The sequence below is a fragment of the Schistocerca americana genome, chromosome 4 (assembly GCF_021461395.2).
Source record: "Schistocerca americana isolate TAMUIC-IGC-003095 chromosome 4, iqSchAmer2.1, whole genome shotgun sequence".
Lineage (NCBI taxonomy): Eukaryota > Metazoa > Arthropoda > Insecta > Orthoptera > Acrididae > Schistocerca > Schistocerca americana.
Window position 1 is genome coordinate 138113302 of NC_060122.1, and position 12982 is coordinate 138126283.

Consider the following 12982-nt stretch of genomic DNA (forward strand, 5'->3'; position numbering starts at 1 on the left):
GACATCTTTGCCTCTGCCAGTAAGCACCCCACAAGGGGTTAAGGCATTAGAATCTCCCAAAAGTAAGAAAGGTTTAGGGAGTGGATCAATCAGTGTAGCTAATACATTCAGGGGTACTGCACCATCTGGAGGAAGACATACATTGCAGACAGTTATTTCCCGTGTCGTCCTTATTCTGACAGCCACAGCTTCTAGAGGGGTTTGAAGGGGCACAGTTCCACTGCAGACTGAGTTTAGGACATACACACAAACTCCATCTGACACTTGATAATAGTCGCTATGGTTCCTGTAAAATCCCTTATAGCCACGGAGAGCAGGGGTCCACATTGCCAAGAACCAGGTTTCATGGAGGGCAACGCAGATAGCAGGTGTAAAGCTCAACAGTTGCCATAGCTCAGGCAGGTGGTGGAAAAAATGCCATAATTCCACTGGAGGATGAAGTGATCATGAGACTGGAAAAGCATGGAACATTCAATGAGGTAGTTTACGCCTCAGAGTCACCTGGTGCCACCGACTTATTGCCTGAGCAGGCTATATCCATTGTGTCTGAGGGTCTGGCGAGATCTAGGTCCTCAGCAGACACCAGAATCTCCACCCCATCTTCAGATGCAGAGCTTGTAGTTAGCGGTGGTGGGAGTGCCACCGCAATTTCCTTGGTCTTAGGGGTTATCTTTTTGGATTTCTCTCGCTGCTCCTTGGGTTTCCCTGGCTGGGAGGACTTCACTGGTTCAGTCTCCAGGACTGAGGATGAGCGTGAAGCCCTACGACTACCTGATTTTGGACTCTTCAGCCACTGGTTGGTGTCCTTTTTCCCACTAGCAGAAACCGGGGAAGGGAGTGACCCAAGGGACCCCTTCCTAGTGAGAGAAGCCAAAGAAAACTTATGCTTCTCCAGCTTAGAGGAGGGGACAGACGTCCCTGATTGTTGGAGGGGGGGGGGGGGGCTGTTGCTCCCAAAGTACGTGGTGCAGGAGCAACAGAGAGGGAGGGAAATGCCCTGCACCATCAAGGGGGCAGGTGTAGTCTTCCGGATCTGAGAGGTGACTGGGGTTGGCAGAGCTGATAGTGCCGGAACCACACCCGCAGGATGCAAGCGTTCAAATTTTCTCTTAGCCTCAGTGTAGGTCACTCGGTCCAGGGTCTTGTACTCCATGATTTTCCTTTCTTTCTGGAGAATCCTGCAGTCTGACGAGCAAGGCAAATGGTGGTCTCTTCAAGTTGACACAGATGGGAGGCAGGGCACATGAAGTAATGGGATGCGATGGGCATCCACAATCTCGACATAAGACAATGGAAGTACAGCGGGAAGACATATGGCTGAACTTCCAGCATTTGAAGCACCACATTGGGGGAGGGATATAAGGCTTTACATCACAGCAGTAGACCATCACCTTAATCGTCTTGGCTAATGTATCAGCCTCGGAGGCCAAGATGAAGGCACTGGTGACAACCTGATTATCCGTCGGACCCCAGTGGACACGCCAGACAAAATGTACACATCACCACTCTAAATTGGTGCGCAGCTCATCGCCAGATTGCAAAAGAATGTCCCTGTGAAATATGATACCCTGGACCATATTTAGGCTCTTACGGGGCGTGATGGTTGCAGAAACATCTCCCAGCTTGTCACAAGCGAGTACTGCCTGTGACTGGGCAGAGGATGCTGTTTTGATCAAGACTGACCCAGATCTCATTTTGGACAAGCCCTCCCACCTTCCCAACTTAGTCCTCTAAATGCTCAACAAAAAACTGAGGCTTCATCATGATAAAAGATTCCCCATCAGCTCTCGAACATACAAGGTACAAGGGCAAATAAGAACTGCTGTCATCCATAGACTGGCATTCCTCCCCTGGTGTGGCCAGAGAGGAGAACGATTTGGGGTCGTACTTGTGTGCGTTGAAGTGAGCCTGTGAACACTGCTGGTGTTTCACCACTAGCAAGAGATGATGTACTGCACTTCATTGCGTGTCATCCGCCCTGATGCCACCCACTCCGACCAGGGGCCCTCCCCACGGGCGCCACCCAGCCACAGCAAACACCACCTGTCAGGATGGCCATTGCCGGGAGTCCCAGTGATCCAGGGTGATGGGAATCAGCAGAGTTATCCCTGTGTGGTCAGGGGGCTACAACCAACAGGGTACGTGGTGGCCCCACCACAACGGATCGGCTACCTTGCTGGATATGAGGTGCAAAGAATTCCATGGTCATCATCGGCACAGAAAACGACACTGCATAACACTGCATAGTGGGTAGAGGAAATCGCACCCAGGAAGGTTTCCTCGCTCAAGAGATGGAGGACGAGCAAGACTGCAATGCTACAACGAGAAAATGGGCTAAAGATCTCAATGCACAATGGACACGATGCACCATTTAGGCGTCCTTCCCCAATTGGCTCGCTCTTTGGTAATATTTTGAAAAATGGAGGTCAAACCCTACAGTGCACCATCACCATCTACGTTTCGTAGACGTTGAGTCTGAAGATGATTGACTCAGTGCGAGAAAATCCCCCACGATTGCCAGCATCTCTGATGGCACCCTCCTCTAAACAGGGGGCCCCCTTCACAAGGGGACGCACCCATCTTGGGTGTTTGTTCACATTTCAGGTCACACCTGACAGAGGGACCAATCAGCAATTTGGGAAGGTTGCAGCTCAGGCAAGAATCACAAGAGGAGGAGGTATACTTGGAAAAGGCCGGGAGATACGGGAAGATTTCAATTACATTACATCACGGTCAGACAGAGATTCCGAAACCAGGTACTGGATTGTAAGGTGTACCCAGGAGCAGATACAGACTCAGATCATAATATAGTAGTGATGAAGAGTAGGCTGAAGTTCATGACGAGATACGTTTGAAGGTCTCTAATGCTGTAGATACAGCAATAAGGAATAGTGCAGTAGGCAGTACAGTTGAAGAGGAATGGACATCTCTAAAAAGGGCCATCACAGAAGTTGGGAAGGAAAACATAGGTACAAAGAAGGTAGCTGTGAAGAAACCATGGATAACAGAAGAAATACTTCAGTTGATTGATGAAAGGAGGAAGTACAAACATGTTCCGGGAAAATCAGGAATACAGAAATACAAGTCGCTGAGGAATGAAACAAATAGGAAGTGCAGGGAAGCTAAGACAAAATGGCTGCAGGAAAAATGTGAAGACATCAAAAAAGATATGATTGTCAGAAGGACAAACTCAGCATACAGGAAAGTCAAAACAACCTTTGGTGACATTAAAAGCAACGGTGGTACCATTAAGAGTGCAACGGGAATTCCACTGTTAAATGCAGAGGAGAGAGCATTTAGGTGGAAAGAATACATTGAAAGCCTCTATGAGGGTGAAGATTTGTCTGATGTGATAGAAGAAGAAACAGGAGTCGATTTAGAAGAATAGGGGATCCAGTATTAGAATCGGAATTTAAAAGAGCTTTGGAGGACTTACGGTCAAATAAGGCAGAAGGGATAGATAACATTCCATCAGAATTTCTAAAATCATTGGGGGAAGTGGCAACAAAACGACTATTCACGTTGGTGTGTAGAATATATGAGTCTGGCGATATACCATCTGACTTTCGGAAAAGCATCATCCACACAATTCCGAAGACGGCAAGAGCTGACAGGTGCGAGAATTATTGCACAATCAGCTTAACAGCTCATGCATCGAAGCTGCTTACAAGAATAATATAGAGAAGAATGGAAAAGAAAATTGAGAATGCGCTAGGTGACGATCAGTTTGGCTTAAGGAAAAGTAAAGGGACGAGAGAGGCAATTCTGACGTTACAGCTAATAATGGAAGCAAGGCTAAAGAAAAATCAAGACACTTTCATAGGATTTGTCGACCTGGAAAAAGCGTTCGACAATATAAAATGGTGCATGCTGTTCGAGATTCTGAAAAAAGTAGGGGTAAGCTATAGGGAGAGACGGGTCATATAGAATATGTACAACAACCAAGAGGGAATAATAAGAGTGGACGATCAAGAACGAAGTGCTCATATTAAGAAGGGTGTAAGACAAGGCTGTAGCCTTTCGCCCCCTACTCTTCAATCTGTACATCGAGGAAGCAATGATGGGAATAAAAGAAAGGTTCAGGAGTGGAATTAAAATACAAGGTGAAAGGATATCAATGATACGATTCGCTGATGACATTGCTATCCTGAGTGAAAGTGAAGAAGAATTAAATGATCTGCTGAACGGAATGAACAGTCTAATGAGTACAGAGTATGGTTTGAGAGTAAATCGGAGAAAGACGAAGGTAATGAGAAGTAGTAGAAATGAGAACAGCATGAAACTTAACATCAGGATTGATGGTCACGAAGTCAACGAAGTTAAGGAATTCTGCTACCTAGGCAGTAAAATAACCAACGACGGACGGAGCAAGGAGGACATCAAAAGCAGACTCGCTATGGCAAAAAAGGCATTTCTGGCCAAGAGAAGTCTACTTATATCAAATACCGGGCTTAATTTGGGGAAGAAATTTCTGGGGATGTACGTCTGGAGTACAGCATTGTATGGTAGTGAAACATGGACTGTGGGAAAACCGGTACAGAAGAGAATCGAAGCATTTGAGATGTGGTGCTATAGACGAACGTTGAAAATTAGGTGGACTGATAAGGTAAGGAATGAGGAGGTTCTACGCAGAATGGGAGAGGAAAGGAATATGTGGAAAACACTGATAAGGAGAAGGGACAGGATGATAGGACACCTGCTAAGACATGAGGGAATGACTTCCATGGTACTAGAGGGAGCTGTAGAGGGCAAAAACTGTAGAGGAAGACAGAGATTGGAATACGTCACGCAAATAATTTAGGACGTAGGTTGCAAGTGCTACTCTGAGATGAAGAGGTTAGCACAGGAAAGGAATTCGTGGTGGGCCGCATCAAACCAGTCAGTAGACTGATGACAACAAAAAAAAAAAAAAAAAACTATGTTTTCAAACTACAGATGATAAATGCAACTTTCGAAGTACGACTGTTTTGTTATTACAGCCATGGTTCACATTCCTTACAATCCTCTTGGATTGGAAGATATACATTCAGCAGTGGTAGTGCACTCTCTCTAGGCAATGTGTATTGTTTGACAGAAGTGGAATCAGTAATTCACTTTCACTAGATGAGCCAGTGAAGGTGCACTACCACCAGTGATGGTACATTTTCCCTGAAACTTCCACTTCCACTAAGGCACATCCACAAATGTGTGTCGACGACAGGAGCTAATCTTGGTGTCCTGCAAAAGTGATTACAACAACTGTAACACTTGCAACTGTGGGTCCCTCCAAGTAGAGCAAAAACAACTCATACTGCAAGACTTTCAGCCACTTCATTCAATGAAATTATAAAACTATCTGAGTTGCACAAAGAAGTTTGTTTTTATATAATGGCGACCAGTTTCGGACTTTTGTCCATCATCAAGCCATCCTGTAGTACAAATTGCACTGTGTTACAAAAAACATACAATACGTAATGTCAACCAACGTAAAAGTACATTTGGCAACATGATTACATATTACGTAAGTCCTACCATGACACAATAAGGTGTGTACACTTGGGTACAACATTCTAGTACTGTGTGCAGCAAAACAATGTTACTTGAGCAATGAACGACACTAGAAAACCAAGGTAAGGAAAGCTCAAGGGAGTGTGCCAAAGTGACGTTGTTTGTTTTATTTTTCAACATCGCGTAGCGACAGTTACATATGACCATAAATAACATTCATCTCAGCTTGGTGTTAAAACACTGTCACCATATACATATACAAAAGAGATTATGTGAATGATTATATATAAAAACAAAGATGAGGTGACTTACCGAACAAAAGCGCTGGCAGGTCGATAGATACACAAACAAACACAAACATACACACAAAATTCAAGCTTTCGCAACAAACTGTTGCCTCATCAGGAAAGAGGGAAGGAGAGGGGAAGACGAAAGGAAGTGGGTTTTAAGGGAGAGGGTAAGGAGTCATTCCAATCCCGGGAGCGGAAAGACTTACCTTAGGGGGAAAAAAGGACAGGTATACACTAGCACACACGCACATATCCATCCACACATACAGACACAAGCAGACATATTTAAATATGTCTCCTTCCCTCTTTCCTGATGAGGCAACAGTTTGTTGCGAAAGCTTGAATTTTGTGTGTGTGTTTGTGCTTGTTTGTGTATCTATCGACCTGCCAGCGCTTTTGTTCGGTAAGTCACCTCATCTTTGTTTTTATATATAATTTTTCCCACGTGGAATGTTTCCTTCCATTATATTGAGATTATGTGAATGTATACACGTCATGCCTTGTAGTGCCGCCAGTGACCAGTCAGTATAACACAATGACTGCAGCATTTGTAACGGCAAGCAATTCACAGTTTTTATACAAAAAACTAAAATATTCAACTTTGTGTCAGATTAAAACTTTGTGCTGCACCAAGACTTGAACTTGGAATCTTTGTCTTTCACAGGCAAATGTAGTAAAGCTGTAGAACGATTCACGAGTTGTGCTCGGGTAGCGAAGTCAGTAGAGCACCCGTTCAAGAAAGGCAAAGGTTCCGAATTTGAGTCTTTGTCTGGCACACAGTTTTAATCTGCCAGGAAGTTCCACCCAGCACACACTCCACTGCAGAGCGAAAATTTCATTCTGTAAAATATCCACATCATAATATATCTACATCTACATCCATACTCCGCAAGCCACCTGACTGTGTGTGGCGGTGGGTACCTTAGGTACCTCTATCGGTTCGCCCTTCTATTCCAGTCTCGTATTGTTCGTGGAAAGAAGGATTGTCGGTATGCTTCTGTGTCGGCTCTAATGTCTCTGATTTTATCCTCATGGTCTCTTCACGAGATATACGTAGGAGGGAGCAATATACTGCTTGACTCTTCGGTGAAGGTATGTTCTCGAAACTTCAACAAAAGCCCGTACCGAGCTACTGAGCGTCTCTCCTGCAGAGTCTTCCACTGGAGTTCATCTATCATCTCCGTAAACGCTTTCGCGATTACTAAATGATCCTGTAATGAAGCGCGCTGCTCTCCGTTGGATCTTCTCTATCTCTTCTATCAACCCTATCTGATACGGATCCCACACTGCCGAGCAGTATTCAAGCAGTGGGCGAACAAGCGTACTGTAACCTACTTCCTTTGTTTTCGGATTGCATGTCCTTAGGATTCTTCCAATGAATCTCAGTCTGGCATCTGCTTTACCAACAATCAACTTTATATGATATTCCATTTTAAATCACTCCTAATGCCTACTCCCAGATTTACTGCTTCCAGTTGCTGACTTGCTATTTTGTAGCTAAATGATAAGGAATCTATCTTTCTATGTATTCGCAGCACATTACACTTGTATACATTGAGATTCAATTGCCATTCCCTGCACCATGCGTCAATTCGCTGCAGGTCCTCCTGCATTTCAGGACAATTTTCCATTGTTACAAACTATCGATACACCACAGCATCATCTGCAAAAAGCCTCAGTGAACTTCCAATGTCATCCACAAGGTCATTTATGTATATTGTGAATAGCAACGGTCCTACAACACTACCATGCGGCACACCTGAAATCACTCTTACTTCGGAAGACTTCTCTCCATTGAGAATGACATGCTGCGTTCTGTTATCTAGGAACTCTTCAATCCAATCACACAATTGGTCTGATAGGCCATATGCTCTTACTTTGTTCATGAAACGACTGTGGGGAACTATACTGAACGCCTCGCGGAAGTCAAGAAACACAGCATCTACCTGTGAACCAAAATTCTACAACTGATCGACGTTAGAGATATAGGTCTATAGTTCTGCACATTTGTTCGACGTGCCTTCTTGAAAACGGGGATGACCTGTGGCCTTTTCCAATCTTTTGGAACGCTACGCTCTTCTAGAGACCTACGGTACACCGCTGCAAGAAGGGGAGCAAGTTCCTTTGCGTGCTCTGTGTAAAATCGAACCGGTATCCCATCAGGTCCAGCGGCCTTTCCTCTTTTGAGCGATTTTAGTTGTTTCTCTATCCCCCTGTCGTCTATTTCGATATCTACCATTTTGTCATCTGTGCGACAATCTAGAGAAGGAACTAAAGTGCAGTCTTCCTCTGTGAAACAGCTTTGGAAAAAGACATTTAGTATTTCGACCTTTAGTCTGTCATCCTCTGTTTCAGTACCATTTTGATCACAGAGTGTCTGGACATTTTGTTTTGATCCACCTACTGCTTTGACAAAAGACCAAAATTTCTTAGAATTTTCTGCCAAGTCAGTACATAGAACTTTACTTTCGAATTCATTGAACGCCTCTCACATAGCCCCCCTCACACTACATTTCGCTTCCCGTAATTTTTGTTTGTCTGCAAGGCTTTGGCTATGTTTATGTTTGCTGTGAAGTTCCCTTTGCTTCCGCAGTAAGGCAGTAACTACAACAAGAATTTTACGAACGCTTACGCATCACACACTGTAGCATCACCAGTGGCCAATCAGAAAAACAAAAATTAATGTAAAATACAAATGATATACTATCCGAATCTAATGAACAGAAACCCTATCACTGATAACAAAAACCAATGAGCAATGTAAGTGATGAAATTGATTCCAGTTATCGCCTCGCAGGTGGTGGGTGTGTGTGTGTGTGTGTGTGTGTGTGTGTGTGTGTGTGTGTGTGTGTGCGCGCGCGCGCACGTATGCACGCACACACATGTGGGGGACAGGGAGGCACGGAATTAGAGAAGGTACAGAAAGATGGTGTGGAGAAGAAGAAATATGAGTACATGTGAAGCAACCTAACATATACAATTTAAAAATATAGATGCATCCACAAGATTAATCTAATTCTTGTAAACACTGGCTTTTCTGTATCAGACAAAATCAGTCTCATTGGTCTCTTAAGCTAGACAATCGACGACAATATAAAGGCCAATTCCCACATAGTAATTACTTTATGATTTATTTCTTTTAACTTTTTAATTAAACTCTATGAAATATGCACGTAAAACAATCTGCTGGCAATTTTTATGGGTAAGGAAGTGGATGAATATGTACCCAAAGGCCTCTACCTTGACTGGTTAGTGGTTTATTCATAATTCAACCGAATAATGGAATATGAATATAGAACAACTGTCAGAAGTGAGAAAGGTAGGAGGAAAGGGGGAGGGAGAATTTTGGTGGAGGATGGGGTGGAGGAGCAGAATATAGATGGTTACAGGGGTCAGCATGTGGAAAGGGGTGAGATGGCACAAAAGAGTACTGTAATCAACCACTGGAACAAACCATTCTGAGTAAGATAACACCTCTAAGCAGCAATGATTATCCCTGTTCACATGTATTACTCACTACCAAATTCTTATTCTGAGTACTCTCCCATCCAGTGAGTTCAAATTTCAAATAATTACTCTTAGAAAACAAGTTAATGCAGGTGCATAGAAGCACAAAAATACTGTCAGATAGGGGAATGGGAAGTTGGTCCTGTGGTCTCTATGTAATTTTTTTTTTTTAATTACAACCATCTTTCTTGTTTGTGCTCCTATGAGGCAGCATTATCTTGTTTTGTACATGTGTTTATTGGAATACTCAACTCACTGGATGGGAGAGTACTCCGAACAAGAGTTAGATTGTGAGCAACCCACGTGAAAAGGAATAAGTGTTGCTTGTCGGATGTGTTAACTTATTCAGAACTGTTTATTCAAATGGTTGATTACGCTGATCTTGTACACCACCTCAGCCCTTTCCACCCACTCACCCCAACACCTGTAACCTTCAATATTCTGGTCTTCCACTGCCTTCCTTCCCTCCCTCCCTCCCTCCCCCCAAATTCCCTTTTCTGCTACTCTCTCACTTTCAACAGTTCTGCTAGATTGTTGACTGGGTCACATCACGGGTTAATAAGGTAGAGGTCTGGGTAGGTCTTTCTGTACATATTCATCTATGCTGTTACGCATAAAAATTGCCCACAGATTGTTTTATACATTTATTTTACGTAGTTTAACTATGAAGTTAAAAAGAAAGAAAAAAATAGATATTATATGGGAACTGTCTATATAGGTTGCTGTACATTGTCTAACTTAGGAGACCAGTGAGTCTCATACTTAGAAACAGGTGTTATTAAGTACTGGAGTAATCCTTTGGATGTATCTATTTTTTGAATTAGAGAAGGAAAGTTGCTACTCACCATAAACCGGAGATGCTGAGTCACGATAGGCACAACAAAAAGATTCACACAGTTATAGCTGCCGGCCATTAAAGCCTTTGTCAGCAATACACCACACACACACACACACACACACACGCACACACACACACACATTGGTTTCAGTTGTCTGAAACGTGTGTGTGTGTGTGTGTGTGTGTGTGTGTGTGTGTGTGTGTGTGTGTGTGAACTGTTGACAAAGGCCTTAACGGCCGAAAGCTATAATTGTGTGAATCTTTTTGTTGTGCCTATCGTGACTCAGCACCTCCGCTATATGGTGAGTAGCAACTTTCCTTCTCTAATATTGTTACATTCCATCCTGGATTTTCCATTGTTTGATTTCATTTTTGAATTGTTTATATAAGGTTACTTCATGAGTACTCGTATCTTTTCTTCTAGCCCCCCACCCCAACACACCCCCATTTCCATTCGTATCACAGTTCTGTGCCCCTCCCCCCTCTATCCTTTCACCTGGCCTTATTCCATTTCCCTCTCCCCCTCCCCAGGATGGTGTTTTAATTTTTGTGCAACAAGACTTTTGGTCTGGTGAATTCAGGGTTATAAATAGAAAATTATAATAGGAGTAATGTGGGAGTAGATTTAATAATGAATAAAAAAATAGGAGTGTGGATAAGCTACTACAAACAGCGTAGTGAATGCATTATTGTAGCAAAGATAGACATGAAGCCCACACCTACCACAGTTGTACAAGTTTATATGCCAACTACGGTAGCTCCACAGATGACAAAGAGATTGATGAAATGTATGATGAGAAAAGAAATTATCCAGATAGTAATGGGAAACGAAAATTTACTAGTCACGGGGACTGGAATTCGATGGTAGCAAAATGAAGAGAAGGAAAAGTAGTAGGTGAAGCTGGAATTTGGGTAAGGAATGGAAGAGGAAGCCGCCTGGTAGAATTTTGAACAGAGCATAACTTAATCATAGCTAACACTTGCTTTAAGAATCACGAGCAAAGACTGTATATGTGGAAGAGGCCTGGAGACACTGGACGGTTTCAGATAAATTATATAACGGTAAGACAGAGATTTAGGAAACAGGTTTTAAATTGTAAGACATTTCTAGGGGCAGATGTGGACTCTGACCACAACCTTTTGGTTATGAACAATAGATTAAAAATGAAGAAACTGCAAAAAGGTGGGAATCTAAGGAGATGGGACCGGGATAAACTGAAACAACCAGAGGTTATAGAGAGTTTCAGAGAGCATTAGGGATCTAGAATGAAATTTTCACTCTACAGCGGAGTGTGCGCTGATATGAAACTTCCTGGCAGGTTAAAACTGTGTGCCGGACCGAGACTCGAACTCTGGACCTTCTAGAAACACCCCCAGGCTGTGGCTAAGCCATGTCTCCGCAATATCCTTTCTTCCAGGAGTGCTAGTTCTGCCGGGTTCGCACGAGAGCTTCTGTGAAGTTTGGAAGGTAGGAGACGAGGTACTGGCGGAATTAGAGCTGTGAGGACAGGGCATGAGTCATGCTTGGGTAGCTCAGTCGATACAGCATTTGCCCGCGAAAGGCAAAGGTCCTGAGTTCGAGTCTCGGTCCGGCACACAGTTTTAATCTGCCAGGAAGTTTCAGCATTAGGGATCGATTGGCAAGAACAGGGGAAAGAAAGACAGAAGAAGAAGGATGGGTAGCTTTGAGAGATGAAGTAGTGAAGGCAGCAGAGGGCTAGTAGAAATCCTTGGGTAACAGTAGAGATGTTGAAATTAATTGATGAAAGGAGAAAACATAAAAATTCAGTAAAAGAAGCAGGTGAAAAAGAATACAAACATCTCAAAAAATGACATCAACAGGAAGTGCAAAATGGATAATCATGGATGGCTACAGCAAAAATGTAAGGATGTAAAGGCGTATATCACTAGGTGTAAGATAGATACTGCCTACAGGAAAATTAGAGAGACCTTTGGAGAAGAAAGAACCACCTGTATCAACATCAAGAGCTCAGTTGGAAAATCAGTTCTAAGTAAAGAAGGGAAAGCAGGAAGGTGGAAGGAGTATATAGAGGGTCTATAGAAGGGCGATGTACTTGAGGGCAATATTATGGAAATGGAAGAGGACGTAGATGAAGACGAAATGGGAGATATGATACTGCGTGAAGAGTTTGACAGAGCACTGAAAGACTTAAGTCTAAACAAGGCCCCAGGAGTAGACAACATTCCATTAGAACAGCTGATAGCTTTGGGAGATCCAGCCCTGACAAAACCCTGCCATCTGGTGAGCAAGATGTATGAGGCAGGTGAAATACCTTCAGACTTCAAGAAGAAATTCCGATCCCAAAGAAAGGAGGTGTTGACAGATGTGAAAATTACTGAACTATCAGTTTAATAAGTCACGGCTGCAAAATACTAACACAAATTCCTTACAGACGAATGGAAAAACTGGTAGAAGCCAACCTCAGAGAAGATCAGTTTGGATTCCGTAGAAATGTTGGAACATGTGACACAATACTGACCCTACAACTTATCTTAGAAGATAAATTAATGAAAGACAATCATATATTTCTAGCATTTGTATACTTAGAGAAAGCTTTTGACAATGTTGACTGGAATACTCTCTTTCAAATTCTGTAAGTAGCAGGGATCAAATACAGGGAGCGAAACGCTATTTACAATTTGTACAGAAACCAGATGGCAGTTATAAGACATGAGGGGCATGAAAGGGAAGCAGTGGTTGAGAAGGTAGTGAGACACAGTTGTAGCCTATCACCGATGTTATTCAATCTGTATATTGAGCAAGCAGTGAAGGAAACAAATGAAAAATTTGGGTTAGTAATTAAAATCCATCGAGAAGAAATAAAAACTTTGAGGTTTG

At 43.1% G+C, this 12982-nt stretch overlaps 1 protein-coding gene across 2 annotated transcripts in view; it reads right to left on the reverse strand.

Moving 5' to 3' along the window:
- Positions 1 to 12982, reverse strand: part of LOC124613102 (ataxin-3-like) — a 141268-nt gene that overhangs the window by 116605 nt on the left and 11681 nt on the right. The window lies entirely within an intron of this gene.